Raw genomic sequence first — 23,558 nt, forward strand, 5'->3', positions numbered from 1 at the left:
TGAGGACCCACTGGCTTCTATAGGGAGGAGGAAAGTAGGGCGCCCGCTAAGGAACAGTTGGAGAAGCCATAGCCACCCACTGCCAGGATGCTGTGCGACTTCCTGCAGCATCAGCGGATCAACTCCGTTCCCAATCCGGCTCCCACTTCCGCAAGGTCCAATATGCCCATTGGGATTCGGAGCTGGACTGCGGTGGCGCGGGAAAGATGGCGAAGCATCCATGGGACGAAAAGGATGCTTTAAACAACTAATTTACATAAATAAAAACATTCGTTGAACATTCCATCTATTTTTAATTGAATTTCTTTGTGTACCAGCAGACTGCTCCTTTTTAAATTTCTCCAATTGTTTTGTTTTCCGTCTGGCAACAAACCCAGCCGCTTGACAGTAAGACCATGCTACATGAATTGCGGGTGATCTTTGAAAACTTCGGTCACACTACAAAGAATAAGATTTTTCGACTAGTGAAACTCTTAGCCGATCTGAGTACTAGGCTCAAAGCTCGTCATAAATTTGTGCATGGTTTGTGTCGTTACTAAGCTTAAAGTTGAATGAAAGCACAAAACTGTAGGTTCTTACAAATTTTGGGTTTATGTACGATTTTTGGCTAGATTTCGGTTAGAAGCTGTTCATAAAACTTTCCCTGTAAATATTAAGCTTTTTAACTATTTTCCTCGACTATCAGATACCCGTTACTCAGCTTAAGAAAGCAAAAGGAGATGGAGATGGCGTAATAAACTGTGTTATCTTAATCGATAGGTAATGAGACAAATGTATTTCATCCAAATTTTTTTTCTAGCATGAAAACTGTGGGCGCCACAGTTTTGGACGATTTGTATGCGTTAGACTTGCGCTGCGTACAAAGCTAAGGAATCTTAATTTTGAATGCCAATTCTCTCCAATTCATCAGCCGGATCGGACAACTATATCTTATAGCTCCCATAGAAATAATCGGAAAAAAACATTTTAAAAAAATTATATCTTTGGTGTTTTTTAGCATATAACCTCCTAAGCTTGGAAATAACATTTTGTTATTCGTTCTGAATTTCGTATTTAATTTTATCAAAATCGGACGACTATATCAAATAGCTGCCATAGGAACGATCGGAAAATTGGTGGGAAAATAATATGAAACAAATTATAGCTTCGGTGTTTTTAACATATTATCTTATACTATTGGGGATATCATTTTATGTGTTTTTAAATTTAATAATTATAGCTACAAGGGTATACAAGCTTCGTCTTGCCGAAGTTAACTTCCTTTCTTGTTTAACTTATAACCTCCTAAGCTTGGAACAAACATTTTTTAATTAGTTTTAAATTTCGAATTAAATTTTATCAAAGTCGGACGACTATATCATATAGCTGCCATAGGAACAATCGTCAAATTGGTGGAAAAATAATATGAAACAAATTATAGCTTCGGTGATTTTTAACATATAACTTCCTACGCTTGGAAATAACATTTTTTTATTAGTTCTGAGTTTCGAATTTAATTTTATCAAAATCGGACGACTATATCATATAGCTGCCATAGGAACGATCGGAAAATTGGTAGGAAAATAATATGAAACAAATTATAGCTTCGATGTTTTTCGACATATTATCTTACACTATTGGGAAAGTCATTTTTTGTATTTTTAAATTTAATAATTATAAGTGCAAGGGTATACAAACTTCGGCTTGCCGAAGCTAACTTCCTTTCTGGTTTGACATATTATCTTATACACTTGGGAATACCATTTTTTGTATTTTTAAATTTAATAATTATAACTGCAGGGGTATACTAACTTCCGCTTGGTTTTGCCCGAGCATTTTTCGTCACAAAATTTGATATAAGAAATTTTTTATTTTGAAGGTGTGATGTGTTTTTTTTTGATATTGGAAGTTTTTTTTTCAATATGAACTGTAAAATGGCAAGGCCAAGTCCACTCGGTTACTGTATCCCGTCCTTAAGTATAGAAACAGTTTTTCTAGGAATTTAAATAAAGTATGTATAATTAGATCGAAAATTAATCCTAGAACTTTTATTAGTTTTAATAATTAATCAATTTATTAAAACACATTTTTAGTCCTTGGTTTTCAATGAAAAAATTTCAAATGTTTTCCTTTTACTTGAAAAATACCCGATAAGAATTTTTTCACTTTAATTTAATTCAAACTAATGTTGCATAGTGTTGGGCGATTCAAGCAAACATGAAATGCTTTTCATACTGAACTGAATCGGATTGCCCTCTTTATCGATCAATATTTTTCAAACGGTATTTTTTATAACAAACAGTGTTAAAAGTCTAAAGTTGAGGAATATCAAGGGCTATATTTTATAATTATTATTGTTATTAATATTATTATTGTTGAACGTTAATGCACTAAGAGCAGTACAAACAAGTGGTACAACGACACCAAGCACGTGCCATTTTTTCATTTGGGGCGAATACAATTCGCGAGGAAGGTACATAGAACAAATAAAGGCGGGATAAAACAAAGAGAAACTAAGACTGAAGCAAATAAGCTACGATTTTAGTTTTTAGTAAAGGGATAGACTTTAAGAAACAAATTAGATGTCACAGGGTGTTAAACTAGAATTGGATGTACATCGTGGCAAGTTAATAGTAGTTAATAGTTTATAGTATACAGAGAAAATTGTGATGGTCTCATCTGAGTTCAACATGTTCTTAAAAATAGAACGACATTTTTGAAGTTGAAAATGTTTTCATTTTGCTCGAATCAAGTTAAATTGGCGGCATTTACATAGTGTATCTCAACAAATAAACTATTAGTCCAGTCAGTAGTGTATACTATTGTTAAATAAACTCAATTTAACTTTTCTCTTCTCACCATTTCGTTCTAGCATTGAGAAGATTGATATCAAAATTTACTTACTCGCTTTTAAAGAACGAATGTTCTCAATTCATGAACAACGTACTTGAACATTTCCCTCTGTGTAGTTAGTTTCGCATTAACATTAAAGGTTAGGCGGCTTACCAAATCTACGGAATCAATACCACCTTTAATATTCCAAGATTTACGAATCAATTAATTAATAGCAATCTACTCGGGTATAATTTGTAATGAAAATATAAATCATTCTAGCCAATTCCGATAAAGTAGGCAAAAGGTGGCTAAAAATAACTTTTATCATAACTTCATTGTATTGTACTTAGTTTATTTAACAAAGGCAGTGTGATTAGCATAGCACATAAATCACGTGTCTTTAGGGTTAGTAGTTTAGAAACTATAAGCATTTAAATCTGACTTTTTTGCAATTTTCCGCTAAACTAGCGTATTTTTCCAAAAGTATGTGTATACGACTCGAAATTCTTAATACACCAATAGAGTCCCCAAGACCCTACACTAAGGGAAAAATACCGTGCTAAAACAAGTACAAACAGCCCTGATTTAAGAACGATTTCATGCTTACCATTTAAGAATGTTCGTGCTGAAAAAGATCTCACATTGAGAACATTTTGGATTTAAATATCTGTGAACTCTAATAATTCCTGTTAACTGTTTATTCTGAAAGTGCTCGGTATATAGGGCTCATAAATTACACAATGTTAATGCCCGTGAGCGGCAAGTCGTAAGTGAACATAAAATATTAATATTTTTTAGATATACATATATAGTTTATTTCACATATTTCTCTTACTAGCCCATAATTAAAAACCAATTTATATTTACAATATATGTATACTGATTTAAGAATTATTCGTCTTTAAATCATGCCACCGAAAATACTTGATACTTTACTTTATACTTTATAAAGTAGTCAGTCCACAGTGACATGGAAGTCACGTCTTTTGTCTTACTTGAATGTATAGCTAGACCGGCAACACATCGTTCTTAGCATTTTTCCTACTGACTGGGAAGTGAACCTCGACTTCTCAGGACTTGTAAATTTTGATTGGTTGTCAACACATTGGGAATGTGAGCTGAACGTCAAAATATCTAGACAGATATCTTCAGATATTACATACTTCTAGGATTGTTACACTAACATTCTTCGTAAGACTTCACCACAAAACAATCGTTTGTTTAATATAGCGTTATAAGCTCGGCTGGCTGACAACATGTGACATGAAATGTCCGCTGGCTTAAGCAGTGATATATTTGGCGAATCGGCTTAGCGTGACCTTGGCCATGTCAACAACAGCGAACAGTGGAGTAGTAGAGCCACTTACTAGATAACTCCCAGGCAAAACTTTGCATAAGCAGAACTGCTTGGCGAAAGAAAAAGTGGACCCACGACAGCAGCGATTCTGGAGGCCACCCGGCAAGGCGCAGAATTGACAACAAAAGTCAGCTGTTCCGAGTCCTGCGCTCCCGAGTGCCGCTCTGAAAGCTCGCGAGGGACGAAAGCTTTCTGTTGGCCCTGTGGGGAAGCGGGTCAACGCTGCGTATGCGTTACGTTTCACTTTCGCTGCCGCCGAAGTAACTCAGCTTCTTCCATTTGGCGGCTGCTGCGGCCCAATCAGACTCGGTCCGTTTCGATTTCAGTTTCAGTTCCCGTGCAAATCTCGGAGCGTCTGGTTGCGTGTCCGTGCGAAATTCACTCGGAGTTCCGGCGCAAGTCGCGCTGATTTCGATTGAGGCTTCTCCGCGGCTGCTGCCGCCCCAAAAAGTAGGCAACTGTGCAGGAAACCCCAATCGCGTGTGTCGGTGTTTAAAGCTTTAACTTTGCTGGGTGAAAGTTTTTTATGAATGGATCGCTCGGTCGCTCGGCAGCGGGTTGCTTTATTTTGGGCGGCGGGTGCGCGGTGAGAAATCCGGGCGTGCCTGGCCTGGTAATAGCTCTTCGATGGGCGTTATAGCCTGCCCAGCCAAATGAAAACAGTGATAAACTCACTTTGGGGATAACGCGACAAGGTGTCTTCTAAGCCAATTAATAAACATATATGTACCTCATTCGGAGAAAGAAGTTGAGATTAAGTTGTTTTTTACTTACTCCTTCCATATTCCTCCGGGAGAATTTAAGGAAAGAGTTCTAAAAGTGTAAAACAAGAATATAAGACTTCAAAAATTATTAATCTAATTAAATATTTTGAATATTTATTGGCTAAGTAAAGCTTAAGCTATCAAGCAAACACATCTCTTTAAGGGATACCTTTAAAAATCGTACCGTAAACAAGCAAAATTATTGATATCAATATTTTCATTAGTCCGAACGTCTAGTAATTCTTTGTGAGGTCTCGTTAAGGTGTTTGTATTATAAACACAGCCATACTAAAAATTTTGGACTTCAATCCACACAACACCTGCTCGCAACTTTTAGCTAAAACAATAATTTACCACGTTATAGTCGAACGATCAATTCTTTTTATAGTACTCCTCCTTTAACAATCTCCTGTTGCATCTAACTTTAAGTTAAAAGAGTATTTCGTGTCATCGTTTGAAAGTTGACACCTTCAGTTTTCAATCCCTGCCATAAGGTGGTCATATTCAGTTTTGAAGCACCTCAATAGCATGCGCGGATCCAAATTTGAGGATAAATACCCCTCACTCGGGTGAAAAGTGATGGAAAATGTATGCCACGGCCAAATTGTGTTCTGAAATCCCCTGAACATCAAAATCTTGGATCCGGCACTGCTCAGTAGTAGCCCACATTGACTCCAAAGGATTATAAAAGCCAACTTGGCTTACTTGAGAACGCGTCCCTTGTGGGAGCCATAAAGTGTCGCCGTCGTGGGTACTGACCCGGCCAATACGTGATCTGATCACACAACAAACCGCAACACCGGCAGCACAGCAATCCGGGCGAAATACCTTCCCGCTCCTTCAACTTTGCCGTCGCCATGGCCGCCATTAAAGATGACACACGCCAGCCGGCTGACGCCTGCTTACATTACGAGTACTTCTAGGCATTCCGATACCAATTCCACCGCGCTCGCCATCGCTCATACGCACCGTGTGCCGCCCAAGCGCTTAATTGCCGAATATTTGTGTGCGGCACAACAAAGCGTTTCAGCCATGTGCCAGCCCGAAAAGAAAGAACGTTTACATTCTTCAGCGAAACTTGTGGCAGTCAAGGATATATGAACCTTTGAGTTTAAAATTACCAGATGGCAGTGGGTGGTACGTGGAGAAAGTCAAATGGACGAAGCGTTTTAATTGCCTCCGGTATAAGGGACTTCCTGCTCACTAGAAGTGCGTGTGTGTGAGCTCGAGCGAAGTGCGCGTGTCGCAGCAGGGCAAAGGACCTCAAACAGGCCAAATCTCCTGCCAGACAAGCCTTTTCGGCTGTCGACAGTCTTCAAAGCGGCTTAAAGTTCCAGCATCGAGTTCGAGTGAGCTCCTAGGCCAAACGGACGCACTTTCATTCATCGGGGCCCACTTTGGGTGAGTATGCTTTGCATTTGTGGGCCACTAGCTTATGTTACGTATACGCCATGTCCCACAGCGGGGATTCATAGCTTTGCAGTCGGAAATGGCAGTTGGGCACTTGAACACTTTTTCCTAGTCATAAAATGTTATTTCAGACCGAAGTCATTTCAAAAAATTGAGCTTCATATTTTATGCTTTCATATATCTGATCTACAAAATAACTCAACACGTATCGTGTTATTACTAAAAAGGATACATTTCGATTTCGGAATCCTTTATTTAGCTTTTCAAAAATAAGTCGACTTTTTTTTGCCCATAATTGGATACAACCTGCAAAAATTTGAGAAACTCAGAATAATTTTATTGGGTATCCCAGTTCCAACAAAACGTAAAATGTGTAAAAATGATTTTATCATTTGTATTGCCAAGAAACGTATACAAAATGTAGCTCCAAGGCATATACTTTGGATTCTGACCCAAGATACTGGTGTGGCTGCTGTTTTCAGCTCCTTTTTAGCCAAATATTACTGTTTGTTATGCAAATTATTCTGTTCGTTAAGCAGCAGACACGACTTGACAAAAAAACAGAATAAAAAATAAAGTCAAGAAAGCTTAAAAAACAAAGCCAGGCCAAGCGAACTATGTGTGGTATTTGTGCTTCAAAGTCACACAAAAGTCACACAGACATATAACAAAGAATTTGATTTGCTTAGGACTGATTACCCCAATAAACTTTTTCCAGGAAAACATACGATGTCCTAGGACATATAAATAATATTTTTTGAGGACTACATTTGCATGACACTTGGCAGTTAATATAGAATCATTAAGACTTGGGCGGAAAAGTCCTAAAATTGAATGGAAAACGTAAATAAATGGTAGTGACTAAGAGTTGGCTTAGTTGATAACTTGACAGTGTATAACGTTATATATTTTGTCGATATGGATTCCACGCACTAACCTTGGTAAGGTAGTTTATTCAACACGCCTTAAAAACTGTGCCTTGGAGAAATTCGCCTAAGAAATCCTTTGAACGACATATTTTAAGTACTGTATTTAGCCTAATTACCTAGCTTGTCTACCACCGTAACAATCCTGAAGGACGAAGCAACTTAGTGGTCTCGGAAAATTCATTCTAACTTGGCTTTCAGGCTCCTGTCATGTACGCCCAACTTCTTAGAAGAACTTAAGATGCCCCTAGAACCTTGCCTGCGTGCTGACTGCTTGTTTTCTAGCCTAGCAAAATTTCGAACACGCGACATAAATCCTAGCGCATACACAAATTCTTCGCTATAAGTATGTATACATGGCCTATCCAAGACAAAAAGTTCTCTGAAAGGACACTTTTTGTTTAGAAATTTTGTGGTGTCCTCAAGTTGGAGCGCTTTACGAGAGGCTGTCAAAAAGCCAAGTGAGACGTTTGTGTTCATAGTCTTTACAACTTCCCCCTTGTGGGTTCAACTACAACTTATTTCTTGACTACCCACTTGAGTATGCAACAGGATGCCTTATTAAATTTGTGCTTCAGAAAAATAAGATGGGCTTAAAGTTACATAAACATGGTGAATCGTTTCACTCATTTGGGACTTATTAATTTTTCAATACATCTTAGGCATTTACAATAAACACATTCTTAATCGTAAAAGGGGACTCGATATATGCATATCCATTATGCGATGGTCGTTATATATAATTCTGCGCTCAAACCAATTGTCCAAGCACTTTTTGTACTCCGATTTAGACACCTCCAAAACATGGTTTTTAACGCTTTAAAAGCATCTTCTGGCAACGAAAATCGTTGACCACGGCATCTGACCCACCAATTCGACTTTTTGGCCGGTCAAAAATGAGCTGGCTTGAGCTGATGTGTGAGAGCTCATGATCCACAATGACCCGTCTTCTCTTGTTCGTTTTTCGAAATTATCTGAAGTCTTCAGACAAACAAATTGTGGTGTACTACTCAGAATTGACCGTCCTACGTTGCTCAAGCGGAACAGTCGCCACATGACCAGTTTTACCGAAGAAAAAGCCGCATTGGCGTCGAAATGCTTCTTTCAAGACCAACTTTCGATGGATTGGCTTGTCTTCAAAGACCCACACGGTCGATTGCTGTTTTGTTTTGGGCTTATAAGAATGGATCAAAGACTCGTCAGCTTTGACGATCTTATAACCGTCTTTTAAAACATCACGATTGTATTTTTTCCAAATGTCTTTGCACCAATCCACACGATCCTTTTTTGAGCGATAGTCATTACCAGCTTTTCACAGTGCTATAGGATGGTGCTTCATCGCCATACAAAGATTTAAGTTCATCGTTGCACTCTTGTCGTGATAATCCATTTCGAAAAATGATTGCACAAAATGTTAACGAGTTAATTTTTTTTTAATTTCTGCCGAGGTAAGTTTTTGATTAATTGTTAATCGATATCAAACGTGGTCGCTTATGAAAAAGTTGTATGAAGCTATTATTAATAAAAAGTCCAAGAATCTAACGTCCACAAACGACAATAATACTAAAACGCCTACATATTTTAACATCATGTTAAAATCTAAATGAGATTTCTTACTATCAATACTACTTGCCAAAAATTATTGAAATCGGACCAGTCATTAAAAAGTTATAATAAAAAAAACAATCATTAGTTGTTGGCGCTATAGAAGAAAAAGATAGGTGGCGCTATAGGCTAGGTTTGTTAGTAAAAAAAGCAGAGTTGCTTCAGCATATTTCCATTCCTCTCGCACTCCCTTAAGCTGAGTAACGGGTAGCTAATAGCCGAGTACATCGACTATAGCGTTTTCTCTTGTTTATATTTGAAAGCCCCATCTCCATACACACCTCTTCATGAGGTAATAGTGATGATCGCACCTTCAACAAACCATTATTGGGTATTTTAGGTCATATATTTTTCTGGGTGTTGGTGTCTTAGTGAAAAAAGCGGAGTAACGGGTATCTAATAGTCGAGGCCATCGACTACAGCGCTTTCTCTTGTTCTACAACTATAATGTCACCCTTTAATTTTTATACCCTTTCAGGAGATATAAAGATTTCAGTCAGAAGTTATCTTCCTTTCTTGTTATATTATCACGCAACAATGGTGGAGTGGGATGGTCGAAGAGTCAGCGAAATCTTTCGAGTCTTAGACACTTATTTTATAAAATTATAAATATTTTCAGCTAAACAATTTATATATTTTTCAGTGCATTTGGTCGAGCACCTTAGGGAGGGAGTGCTTGACCGTGACAAACTTTTCCATTTAAGGTTGTGTTTAAAAAACTCAATATTGAAATTATAGACCCGAGTGGAATGCTAATAAAATGATGGGCCCGACCAAACCCATTCAGGTTGGCCGCCTTTCATTTGACCCAAGCGGCTTTACAAATATTTTATGTTAATTTTTCCTCTTTCCGCCTGGTTTTAACATCGTTTACGGTTTCTTCTTTAATTGAAATGATTTTATATTAGCTTTTAGCTCATGCTTCTGTCCTCCCCTTCGCAAATCAGCTGAAAATCTTTTAAAACATGTTTTATAAGCTGCCAATGTATTTTTTTTTTATTTTCTTTTTCAGATGTATCCCCCGTTTTTTTACGCCTTAAAATTTTTTTATATTTTTCGGCAAATGCGAATTAGGCATAACTTCGTTGGGATAATTTGGTAATGGCCGAATAAAATCATTATACGTGTCCTTTATTTAATGAATTGAATATTTATTCATATTTGCAGCCTCAAGCGTGCATATGCATATGTAAAATGCTTTCGTATGTTCTTAATTTATGGGGTACACAATAAGCGCATTAAAACATAATTTATTAAACTTTTTTGGTAAAATTATTTAATGTCCCTGTACAGTGGCTACATTTCTTAAGCTTTCATTTATGTTTGCCTATGAAATCCAAATTATAAAACATATTGTTTGCCTTTCATAATATTTTTGTATGTATAGTATGAGTAAATTTCTGACTCTAGTCGGGCTTGTCCGAAGTTTTAGCGTGGAAAGTTGGGATAACAAACTTGCGCTGAATCAGAAGCTTAGGAATCTGCATGTCAAGTCTCAAATCAAATCGATCGATTGCGCTATCGATACTATCGATGGGTTTAAAATTAAGGAAACAAATATGGCTTGGGCCCAATATCGCTCAGGAAAACAATTTAGTTTTACACGTGATTTTTGGTATTTTTGTAGAATAAAAAGCGTTTTTAGGTGTATTTCTTATTTTATTAGTAAATGTTTTAAATCGAACTTTGTTTCATTTTAATTGCATTAAACTTAGATTAATTTTTTTAAAAGAATAAATATTAAAAAATCAGTTTAATTTATTTTTAGCTTTTTTATAATTGGTCGCTTACTTTCTATGATTTCGATAGTATCTATAATATCGATACCCAAAAATATCGATAGTGCCCGCTATCGATGTTTTTCCAGCCCTAGTTTTCAAGATCAAAAAGTTCACACGGACAGAAGGACAGATGGAATTGGCTACATCGGCTCGGGTAGGGACCCTGATAATGAATATATTTACTTTATAGAGTCGACAATGCTTTCTTCTACCTGTTACGTACTTTTTAACTTATTAACTTTAATATTCGAGAAAATTGAGGGAACAATATCAAACGGGTATCGTTCTTTTTTTCTCTGTGTATGCAACATTTTTATGTCTCTTATTTTGAAATATTTTTTTTAAAACGTGCGCTTTTGAGATTGCTTTTCATCTGCAACAGTAATATGCATTTGTTTACGATGCGGTTATGCACTGAAGTGTTGACTTTTTCCATAAGAAGAGAGAGCGAAAAATCGAAAGCTGTTTGCTCTATCGCTGACCCACATATCCGTTTCACATTCGGCACCCATCTGCAATCTGCATCTAATTCGCTGGCACGCATTGTATCGCCGAGCACACTTGTTTACTCCTCACACACACATGCCCTAGCACTGCAATCTGCTTTAATGCCGTATTAGGGAAAGCTGAATGGAATTGAAAAACAAAAATGGAAAAATGGCAGACTCGCAATGCCGCACATACACACAAGAAGGGGCGATGGAAAACGCGGAAACAGGGGAAACGGAAACTGAAGCAGTCACAATTTTTAAAAATTAAATCACGCTGTAAGTAGACACAAGTTGAGCTGGAGCTATATAAAAACAGTATAAATTCTTAAGCAGACTGAGTGGAATTTTCGATTGCGTGGGAGGTGCTGAAGGGATGTACATAACTTCGAGAGCAGAGCGATGCTGCGTCTTCCATTGTTTTTTGCCTTAGTGCACAATTCCAAAGATACAAACTTGTTTGTCTGCACTTGTTGTTTTCGTTCTCGCTGCTCGCTTCCAGTGATAATTCATCAAATATGATTTAATGCCCTGCCATGCCCAATTGCCCACTCCCCTCCCAACGAACTGCAAAGTACGTAGAATTGCCGCAGCAACCGCACAAGCGTGTTGTTAATAACTACAGCTTAGCCCCACCCCTTACTAAAATTCCAAAGAATTCCGAATTCTCATAGTTGTTATGCGATTGCAGCTTGAACGGCAGAAAGGAACAGTTCCTCCTGGAAATGTGTTTTACTTCTGCTAATTTACGTGGAAATAAAGGCAAATCGGCATAGGCAAATATTTTAGCCACATACCTTGATTAACTATCCAGAAAAATTGCTTGTGATTACTGCAACTAAATAGGCAGCTAGCCATGTCAAATTAAATCTAGAGCCAATAAGTAAAAAAGGTCCTGGATAAACTAAAGAGTCCAATTGAAAGAGCGAACGCTATATCGAATGCCTCGACTATCACATACCCGTTACTCAGCTGACAAGTATAACTTTTTGACTGACGGTCCTACTTAAACAGTTTTTGATATGATGATATAAAACACAATTTACATTGAATAAAAAGTTTAAAATTCGACTCGGCTGGTGATTCTCTACGACTATAAATACAACTATTATATTTAAATTTGTCCAAGAAGTAAACTTATTATCTTAAATGTAGGATTTTATGAACTCTTTGCATGCAACCTATGACCCTATAATATATATGTGTTCTTGATAAGCCGATTTTTGCGCAGTGTAAGTTTATTACAGCAGAGTGGCATCCTCATTTTAACAGATTTTGTTTCCAAAAATTTATTAATTCGGTTTGTCTATACCTATCGGCTTGCCAAAAAATTGCATAAACTGGACTGGATTTGGAAGTTAATTACATACCAAATCATTAAAAGCTGTAAAATGTAACCTTGTTTTGAAAATGGAAATATTACAATTACCCTTTTATAGTATTTATAACTATGTTACAGTGGCGTAATTGTTTTTCTGCCATTTTCGTGAGTGCATTTATATACTATTAACAAATTAGAGAACTAATTTCCTTTGGTTTAATCAACTTACTATAATAAATAGTTTGATTAATGTGTCCATCCTACCTTTTTTAGAGAAGAGTAACTGTTTCTTGGGTCAAATCGACAATTATGTGGTTTTGGTCCAATTAAGTATTTCGTTGGCCAATTTGTCCAAAGGGCTTATTTGTGTATATGTGGATATAAAGTGCACTCAATTTAATTGCCGTAATTAACTTAAATATGCATTTAAATATTAAACGCGTTCATTAAGGATGGATTGCTTTCCTGTTGATGATGGAGAGTTATCTTTTGAAATTAAACAAAAACTCTTTAGTGAAGTTTTTGTTTGCTCGTTCTGACATGAATTTTCAGTCATAAACTTATTTTTTTAACCCAGTTTTTTAATGTCCAATGCCAATGCCAATAAATACCTTCAATATCAGAGCTGTCACCAAGGATTGATAATGACTATGAATGCCAATTACCCCATGTCGCTGTCTTGTAGTTTTCCGCCCCTCCTGGGGCAATTATCAGTCTTTAGTAAAACTAGGGTCGGAGCCGAGGATAAATTAAGAAAGTCCAGACTTTGATTTATGCAGTCTGAGCAGGTGCCAGGCATCCAGCAGATGCCTAATTGTACCTACACACAAAAAACTTTTGGTAAAATTTACCCTTTGTTAATAAAGGCGAACCCATTAAATTGGCGATTTGACCTATTAAATAGTTACTTTACGAAATATGTTTACGTAGTTATGTAACTTTAAAAAAGTGTGGTATAATTTTTTATAGTAAATATATATAAAAAATTGATCCAATTATGTGAAGCATGGTAATTTATAAGCAAAATAAAATATAAAATCTTAAATAAGTTTTTCCAAAAGTAAGTTCATCCTACACCTTTTAAAGGTATGGTTTGCACTTGACTTTCAGCTAGTGTGGAAGTATGTTAAAGACTTTACAGTACATATGTTCTAACTATTAAAGTTTCAGAGTTAGTTAGTTGGTAATTATAAACAACACATTGGGCAAAACTTGAAAAGTTATTGTTGCATACTTTTGTGTGGGAGGTAACGTTAGGGTAACTATTTTAGTTAGTCTATTAACTATTTACTATTGCTATCACGAAATACACGCATCAATTGAACGAGAATAGGTTAATAATAATTTAAATATTAAATAGTAAGCAATAGTAAGTACTATATCTTATAGTTACATATGTACCTACCGGCATTGCACTATGGGGAAAATTACCACTTTATCTGGCATTTGCATGTTTTTTAAAAGTTTTCTAATTACGACAATTTTACTGTTAACGCATTAAGAAAACATCAGACTGTTATGCCCCAAACTCAAAATGTTAAATTTAACAGTCCCCTGTTAGAAAAACGGCTGTTAAGTCAGCTGTTGCAATCGAAAGCACGTGCGGCTAAGTTGTGTGAATTTGTACGCTGAGTTTGGATTTTAATATTTAATGATGGAACAACAACTAGAGGAAAACCAAAACATGAATGCTGATCTCGCAGGTTTGCACTGTGTGTTAAATGTACTAAATCGTTAAAATTGTGCGTGTGTATACTAATATTTTGCAGTTTTCTAAGAGCTTCCTTAGCTGAATTTTTAGAAACAAATTTCAACTTTGGAAAGGATTATCTAAGAGAGTTTAGAATTGTTTAAGTGTTTGTCCAAGTGATTGTTGTAGCGTTGTCAATTCTGAGTTTACAGGAATTGGTCCTAATGTCATATTTTTCCATATTTTGGCGGAATTTGCATTTTTATTAGGTAACCTCACTTTTTCCAACGTCGACTTGTTTGCAGTGTGGAATAGCGAGAGGGGCCGGCACGAGCGAGAGAAGGCCGTTCAAAGATATTTTGAACTGCATGCGTGCAATAATGTGGATGATAATATTTTAAAACATAAAAGTCACCAATTTTGCAACAATTTGTATTACAACTGGCTTAAATGTCATAGCTCTTATAAGAAAATGATGAAAATAAAGAAAATTAATTAAAAACTGGGTTTTCACAATTTTTAGGGCGGGAGGGGGCGTGGCGAAACTCCTATCTACAACGTAAGCACGTAGAGGTTACTGAATTTGAAAAGTTAATATCTAAAAATGCATGTAAAATATTATTTTTTCGATTTTTTGGGCAAAAGGGGCGTTGACACGCCCATTTTTCTAAAATAGGTTCTTATGGTCTATAACAACATAATAAAAAAAACCGCAGTGAAAAATCTCTTTTGGTTTACTCACAATAATAAATGCCAGATAAAGTGGTCATTTTCCCCATAGTGCATTGGCCAAGTTGAACAAGAACATTTTTTTTGTGTAAGCATATACAATGGCAGTTGAAATAATTGAACTAACCTTCAATCGCAAGTGTGTAAGGTTCTGATCGAAAGTGACTTTTAATTTAATATTAAAGATTACAATCCGACCCATTCAAATTTAATGTTCTTTACTTTTTAAACATCGAAACCTTAAAGACGATTGCCTCGGATCATACCTACCTGTTCGGTAGACAGTATTTTAGTGGGGGAACCATTTATTTGTTGATATTGTAATTTATTATTATAAAAGCGTTCTGATGATTCGAATCCCAGGTGTTATACGCAGCATTGCACGTATATGTATACAAAAAAATCAATTTTTACCCTAGAGCTTTTTATCACAAAAAGCATTCTGCCGCAGGATACAAAATGTAGTAATTGTGTAAATTTATTAATTTTTTTAAATTTGAAATCTGAAAACGTTTTAAATTCAACTTCGTTATTACAATTGATAAGGAAATGTTAGATATTATTCTTAAAAATTTCACAGCGTACTCCGCATTGGCGCGTACTTGAACCTGGGACCTTTCGCGTCAGAGACAGACACCTCACCAGTTGGTCTATCTATGTAGTATGCTTTTCACACTTAATTAAGATCAAATTGATCCCAAAAATTTGATCCTAGGTGTGTGTCATTTTCACCCACACTTATTAAATTGACACTTAATTTTTTTTTTTGGGTGTATATACAATATCTTTGGCGCTATGATGTTGACTACAGCCGTTCGCAGCAGGGTAAGGACCGGTTTGTAAGCCAGCCCGCCAATGGCGGTCAGTTATTTCCAGGACACGCCTTGAGGAGTCCGCATCCCGTGGAGAGGCACGGGGAACGGCAAGGACTGGGCGCTGACGATGACATTAAGTGCGCCTAATTAGCGGATGCCCCCGCAGGTTGGTGTGCTGAGGCCGCTGTTGGCGAGTCAACACAAATAAGGATTTGCAAATAAATACCTTTAATTAAAAACTTTTACGAAACCAAAATATCAGTTGAAAGCGTTAACAAAACGGAGAGCATCGCAAAATGCTTCCATTCGGATAAGACCTGGAAAAAAACATCAAGACAAACAGTTTAATTTTGGAAAGCCGTAAACAAACCCAGATTCACAGTCGGGACTCAGGAAAAGCCAAAACCAGTTGAGGGCGCCATTTTCTATAGGCTCCGTAATAAACAGCATTCGGGAACCAGGAGCAGAGTCCAGACTCGGAGTAGGACAACAAAGCACCCGAGCAATAAATGAACACGTAAATTTGGGAAATACGCTGGATAGCAGAGCAGGAAGTCTTCAAAATATCACAGGCGACTTGGTCCCTCTTCAACATTACTTTTCCTTTGTTTGTTTTTGCTCCCTTTTGAACTGAGGAAAATTCATTTTCGGCTGCCACGGGGAACACCCCCAAAATGGGCGTGTTGGCTGGAAGTGAAAGGGTCAAATGGGAAACTTGGCTGGCTCAAAAGCACGGCATGGGCCTGTAAAAGTGCCGAAAAGAGATTTCCTAGACGGGCTGGCTTATGCGAGCTAACTTGAAAGAGATATGTGGTATGCAAATGGGAAATGCGAGGTCAACACAGAATAAAGTTATTTAACGGCAACGGAATAAGGCTCGAATAAAGCCAGCTTCAGCTAAGTAAGGGATGCGCAATGCCTTGCTAAGGGGCGTTTTGCGATTATATTGGTTGGGGAATTCTTAACCTATTCCGTACAACATTAATTTAAATTGTTCGTCATTAAAGTAAATACTGGTAAAAGGAATAATAGGTAACAACATTATTAATTTCTAGGCCTACAGAACTGGCTTACAAATAGGACTTTTGATATTTGAACGACGATCTCGTTACCAGCTTTGTTTAAGTGTTTTCCCGGTGTGACCCTTTTGATAGCTGTAACGTGAATGCTCTTCCTGCATAATTAATGTCACGCACGCCAGTTCAACGAACTCATTAAAACGTTGGGTTAACCACAAGGGAACCGACATGGAAACCGGCATGTCAAGCAGCAAAAATATTAATGGGGCGCCAGCTCATTACATACGAGTTGGAAGCAAGGAGAGTCCTCCTGAGTTTCTGACACAAAAGCGGAAGATATAAAAAGTCATAAACTTGTCACACACTTTGCAATCTGCAAGTGCGGTCGGTGAAGTATCTCTGATCCAGCACAGTATCTGTGTATCTGCAAGTATCTCCATTTCTCGACCCTTCCACTTCTTGGCTTGCTGCCACAAAACAGCGTACTGATTTTCGCCAGAAAAGACGGTAATCGAATTTCGTTAGGGAAATGACTTGACGATGGAATCCTTTAAATCGGACTGTACCCGCCAGATACACACACTCGTGACCACTTATTATCGCCTGCGATATGTCAATGTCGCACTCAAATTAATTCATTAAAGCACTTTCAACGTGATTATGGCTTGCTCGTTTACCACTAAAAATGCAAAGTTCTCGTGCCCGAATTAAAAGTTTTCACACGTTGGCAGGAAATGTGCGACAGTTCCGCAGTTTCCATTTGGAATGTAAATGAGCCAGCGGGACATGGTGGAGCACGTGGCCCAAATGTTTTGGCAGCAGCAACTGCAGTCTGCAGAGGCAAACCTTTCATGTTTAGCGGACACGCCACTTTTGGCCAACAGCTTTTATGCATTTGGCGCTGTTTTCCTTCTAGAGAGCAGCAAAAACTTTGCTCAACTAGTTTTACGCATAGTTTGGTGGTATTTCAATTAGAAAACGGAGCGAATGTTTGCTGCCAACTACAACGAAGCGTATACCTAATATTTTAAAGGAAAATTAATATTTTTCAAACTTTCTTTCGAAAGAAAAAACAGTTTTGAACATGGGATAGATGAAATTAGTTCCGCTTCAGGGCTAGGCATCTTACCTAACCCTATCAGTGCTGCCATTTTGCCATCTTATCTTATCAATCGGCGTTGTCCGGGAAAAATTTCAAACATCCCCGTTTGGAAATCTGTCTTTTCAGAAAATAGCTGTGTGTATACCCCTAAGTTTTGTTAGTCGTGGCTGTATCAATCGGTTTTTATATTCCGAAAGACCTTATAAACATCAGTCTCACAGTCAGGCGCTTGATTAATACCTATTTATCTAAACATTTAAAGAAACGTAAAGTGTAATGGCATGCGAAGATTTTGGATATATCCTGTACACAGGAAAGAAAATGTTTGGCGAAACGTATAATTTGTCATCATCGTGAAATCACTATTTGAAGCATTGGCCAGGTTCTCCTTGCAATTACTTAAAATGCGTTTCACATTGGAGTAGCACAGGACTATTACCTATAAGCATGAGTAAATTAGAAGGTTGGTCAGGCGCAGAAGATCATTACGTGATTGAACATTTTATTCAATCCATTGTTATAAGTTCGATATTGAACGTAAAAGAAATATTGCAGAAGTTACTTTTGACCCCTTTTAGGTCCTTTTTAATTTTTGTTGTCCTCTATTTCCTTTTTTTTGGCCGAACAGTCCTGTCTTTTGAGCTGACTGCTGGCAGCACGGAACCCTAGTGACATGAACAGTCGCCGAATGCCACAAACTCAAACACAACTGAAAAGGAGTTTTCTTGTGGACCACTCATTAGTTGGGCAACGAGTACAAGCCCAAAGTTTTGGGCGAGTGCCCGGAAATTTATGCAGCCAAAATTGTTTGTTTGTCTGCACGGAGTGTCCTTTGCATACATTTTCAGCGGATGGAGCAGAAGTCCCTTTTCTCCGACCATAAACATTTTGCAATTTCATTTCAGATCCACAAAATATTTTCACATTCTCACTAGCTGTCCGGAAATTTAATTATGCGCACGCAACAAATTGTTTTTCCTTCTTTAGCCGTTTCCCTATTTTTCTTGCCTTTTCCTTGGGTCCTGTCTTGGTTACCATTGCTATTAGTTTTGCCGCCTAGGCTTCGGCCATTTGTATTGCACTTTAAACTTCGCATGACTTTTTGTTACAAAAAAGGATTCCTTTTCGCCAGGGTTCCCAATCTGTTTTTAATTCATTGCGGCTTTGGCTTTAAGCCGGTACCTTTGGGTGTCTTTTAAGAAAAGGTTCATCCCTTCTGTCCTGCGCCAATTGGGTTAATTGAATTTTCATTCGAGCTGTACATGGAATGTCCTTCCTTTCGGGCTTCATATGTATTCAGCACTCTCTTTTTCTTAGTTCACTGGACTAGAACTTCTTCGGCTTTCTTCGGGAATGGCTTATTGCGACAATCTGGCTGTCAACTAATTTCATTTAGCCTCGCTTGCGTGTGTGTTTGAGACCTTGGCTGTTTGCCATTGAAGGCGGATAAGCCACATCGTGTTTTAAGGATCTGTGGGCATCGGAGTGTCCTTTTTGTGTGACACTTTTAAGGCCATACTCTCACTCCATTGTATACTTACATTTGGTACCCTTAGTGCTGAACGGAAAACAAATAAAATGACTCGTTTTAAGAATTTAAAATTATATAAATTGCTTAAACATTCTTTAAGGGTCTTACAAAATATTACATGTACCAAATAAAAAAAGTGTCATATTTTTGTGCATTGGCTTTGGATAAGTGCTTCGTATGAAAGAAATACGAGGCTGTCCATATATTACGCAATCACATATGTAGGTGGTGTGGGGGTGGCGTGCTAGTCAAATGATTACTCCAGTGAAACAAACGAAACTTTTTGTACCAGAAATTGATTTCATGCGCCAAAAATCACAAAAATCGGCAAAACAATGATTGCGTAATATTAAGGCAGCCCCTATTGCGAATTGTAATACCCTCTTTTTTATAAACAAAAGCAGTTTATAAATAGCTAAATTTACGTCAACATTTTTTACCCTTATTCCTTAAAATATTCTCCAAACTGAACCAGATCCATCAGATTTTTTCATTGATTACCTTTTCCCGCTTTAAGTGCTGTTTTGCTGTTCGCGCAAGTTGGCGACTTAGATAAGCAAAATTAGGGGGGGGGGGGGGGGGGGATATATATGTGTAAAGAAGGGCCAAAAGAAAAAGAGACGAAGAAGGGAGCAACAGAAAATCAAATAAAATGCGAATGAAAACGTTAAGACGCGAGAAGCGCTTTTGCAATTTCGTCAATATGCAAATAGCTTTCAACGTTGATTTTGTTTAAGACTGAAACGAAAATCCCCCTGGAAAGTTTATAGATACATATATTCATAATTGGAATTACGTATGTATGTATGTATGTGGGAGAAAGGAAAAACAAATCTCAAATCGTAAAAGAAAAACCTAACAATTTCTTCCACTTCCATTACAACATTCATTACCTTACCTTACTATTTCTTTGGCTTTCACATGGTCATCGGTGTTTTAAAGCACAGGGTATGTGGAAAGCCACCTTTTTTGTTTTCAAAGTACGCTCATAGATAACAATAAATGTATACGTAAATACTTATGTACATTGTACAATGTACACATATATTTATGTTCCTATATTCTAATGATAAGAGCCAAGCTGAGAACACGAAAAGTTCTAAGCATTTTCATACCCTAAGGTATGTATGTATCTTCGTTATGTATAAATGTGTGTGCGATGGTGGAGCACAACAAAATTTGCATAATTTCGGCGATGGAAATGTTTTTAGACTTTGGGTGCCACTAGGGAGCTTTCTTTTTATAATACAGGTAAAATTATGCACTGATTTTGTCACTACATATGTAAAATATTAATTTAAAAATTGCTTACCAAGTAAGCCAATATACAACCAACCCTCTTATGCGACCTCTGGTTTTTAGATCACAGCGTAATTCTTGGATCTCAAATTTAACTAATCCACACATCTGACATTGATGTAAGCCAATGGTATACTAGCAACTCTGATTAATGTCAATTGGAACTCACAAAAAGCAGACGCACAACCAACGATATCACAAATAATAACCAACTAACGGCCAAACTTTTCATGCTGCCCACAATTACGACCCAGAAAGGCCAGTCAGCAGCAACATTACAAAGAAAATCAACTTTCCCGGCCCTAACGTTGAGCATTATTTCGTTCGTGTTGCGAATTTTCTGCAGACGCCCTCAAGGTTATGTTTTTCCTTTGCGCTTGCTAATCTTTTCACAAACAACAAGCGACACGGAAGGAAAAAACAAACCACCCACCACCCACACAAACATATTCGCACACACACAACCAACAGCTGTGACGGCAATAAACAACAGAGCATCAACCAAAACAAAAATAACCAGTACGACAACGCTCAGTTTCGTTGCCTTACAACAAATACAAATAGCTACACTGTAAAAAAGAATTGGTCCGGTATTTAAAAAATTGGACTCATTGACAAATTGCTCTATAAATTAAAGAGTTATCTTCTCCCAAATAATTTGTATACCCTTTGATCGTAGAGTAAAAGGGTATCACTGTGGACGGCACGTAGTGACGAAGCGCACCACAAAAAATCTACTGTGATAGTCCGATTTTAACGAGTGATACTCAAATCGAAAGACATCGCAAAAATTAAAAGGATATGGTTATGTGGGCGGCTGACAGATTTAAGCGTTATGGGCGTTAGAGTGGGCGTGGCAATCTATTGTTTGGGTAAATCGATAGGTATTGATAAGAGCAATACATTTCAGTTAAAATTTTTATTCTAGCACTAAAACTGTAGGAGCCACAGTTTTGGGCGGTTTGTGGGCGTTAGAGTGGGCGTGGCACTCTGCCTAAACAAACTTGCGCTGCGCAGGGATCTCAGGAATCTGCATGCCTAATTCCAGTATTGTGGCTCTTATAGTTTCCGAGATCTCAGCGTTCATACGGACAAGGCTAGATCGACTCGGCTAGTGATCCTGATCAAGAATATATATACTATAGGGGTTCGGAAACGGTTCCTTCTGCCTGTTTTGATTTGGCTTTATACTTTCACCATAATTTTTCTTGAACCAATAGACTCATGAAATTTTTAGAAAATAATAATACCTTTCCATCAGTGTTTAACTTGTTTCGATAGCACTATCGTAGCAGATTTTCAATTCTGCGGCTATATTTAGTAGACTCCTCAAGCACTCTCCCGGTGCGATTCGTCACTACGTGGACAGCCGTCCACATCAAAGCGAATGAGGTGTAACATTTTAGGAACTTTTGGTAATATGAATTGACTTTTATTATTATTCTTTAGTAATATACCAAGAAATAGCACAACTTTCTGCGCACATCCAGTTAAAGGGCGCACAAACGAAAACACGCTAAAAAGAAGAACAAAGTCGGTAGCAAATGATAAAAGAGCGAGAATGTTACAAAATTTTTTAAGACGCTGCAGGCGTTACATGTGTCACACGCCCAAACCAAGCCTCCCACTTCCCCTCAGCAGTTCCCTGTCCATGAAACCGGACATGAATTACTGCCGGCGCTGTAAAAACATAGAGAACCAACCCAAAAAAGGAACACACGGCGGATAAAACAAGATTCGTGCGCGGTGCCGCAGAAGTTGGATCAGCGCCTTCCCTTCGGACAGATTCTTATGTAAGTTTCGCCGCATAAAACTCAAAAACATCGGCTACAGGCCCAATCTCGAACACAAGCCACTGGTTGCAATCAGAACGATACTGAGAAGAGCATAATAACAATTTCTGATTGCCGTTAAAGCTCTTAAAAACGTCCTTCCGTTTGGTAAGGGGTGGTCCTCCAAGGCCACTGCTTAAAACCCAGTAGAAACACATGGGAATTTAATCTTAGAATACTTAAAATGGCGCTCTGCATATAACTTTTAAGCTGCACCCAAAGTTTCCTCTTTAAATTCTCAGAATGTTTCTTAAACGACTTAAGCACAGACAAAGACACACAGTGGTGCCATTATCTATGCCACCCATGATGTTTTCTTTAAACAATACCAAATAAACTTTAAGTTGAAGAATCTTCTGGTCTCGTAATTATACTTTTGCAAAAGCTATTACGATTTCGGTCAGAAGTTTGCAACGCAGTAAGGACGTATCTATAAAAATATATATTCAGGATCAGCATTACCAGACAAGTCGATCCATGTCCGTCAGTCTGTTTTTACGAAACTTCTCTGTCAGCTTTTAAACAATCAAAATTAAAAATTCCTAATAGTCTTCTTTCTATTCACCAGAAGCCAAAATATTCCACTAATTTCACCAATTTCAACATTAAATCGTAACAGGAAAGGAAGTTAACGGCAAGCCGAAGTTTGTATACCATTGCAGTTATAATTATTAAACTTAAGTCGAAATTTAAAAAAAAAAACAAGGGAGAACGCTATAGTCGAGTACCTCGACTATCAGATACCCGTTACTCAGCTTAAGCGACCAAAGGGAAATGGAGATATGCAAGCAGCAAAGCGAGATTTAAATGCGCCACCTACCGGCGGAAGACAGATTTAAGCGTTGTGTGCGTTAGGGTAGGCGTGACAAATTCATTGTTCAATAGAATAAGTTAGCCGCGCACTTTGCTCTCTCTGAGCGCCGGCAGTGCTTTTCTCTTTGCCGCTAAGTTCGGCCGGCAACTATTTACATACACACACATACACGCGTAAAAACATTTCGCACTGTCTGGCTCTGACGTCATAGCTTTTTTTCTTGGGAGGTTTGTGGGCGTTAGAGTGGGCGTAGAAAAATTT

The 23,558-nt window shown here is 37.6% G+C and overlaps 1 protein-coding gene across 1 annotated transcript in view; it reads left to right on the forward strand.

The window, feature by feature from the left end:
* Nucleotides 1-4,688: 4,688 nt before the first annotated feature.
* Nucleotides 4,689-23,558, forward strand: part of LOC119559986 — a 75,635-nt gene continuing 56,765 nt past the window's right edge. The window contains exon 1 of the mRNA XM_037873245.1: nucleotides 4,689-6,336. The gene's annotated coding sequence lies outside the window, so the exon portion shown is untranslated. The remainder of the gene's footprint in view (nucleotides 6,337-23,558) is intronic.

Source organism: Drosophila subpulchrella, unplaced genomic scaffold (genome assembly GCF_014743375.2).
Source record: "Drosophila subpulchrella strain 33 F10 #4 breed RU33 unplaced genomic scaffold, RU_Dsub_v1.1 Primary Assembly Seq354, whole genome shotgun sequence".
Taxonomy (NCBI): domain Eukaryota; kingdom Metazoa; phylum Arthropoda; class Insecta; order Diptera; family Drosophilidae; genus Drosophila; species Drosophila subpulchrella.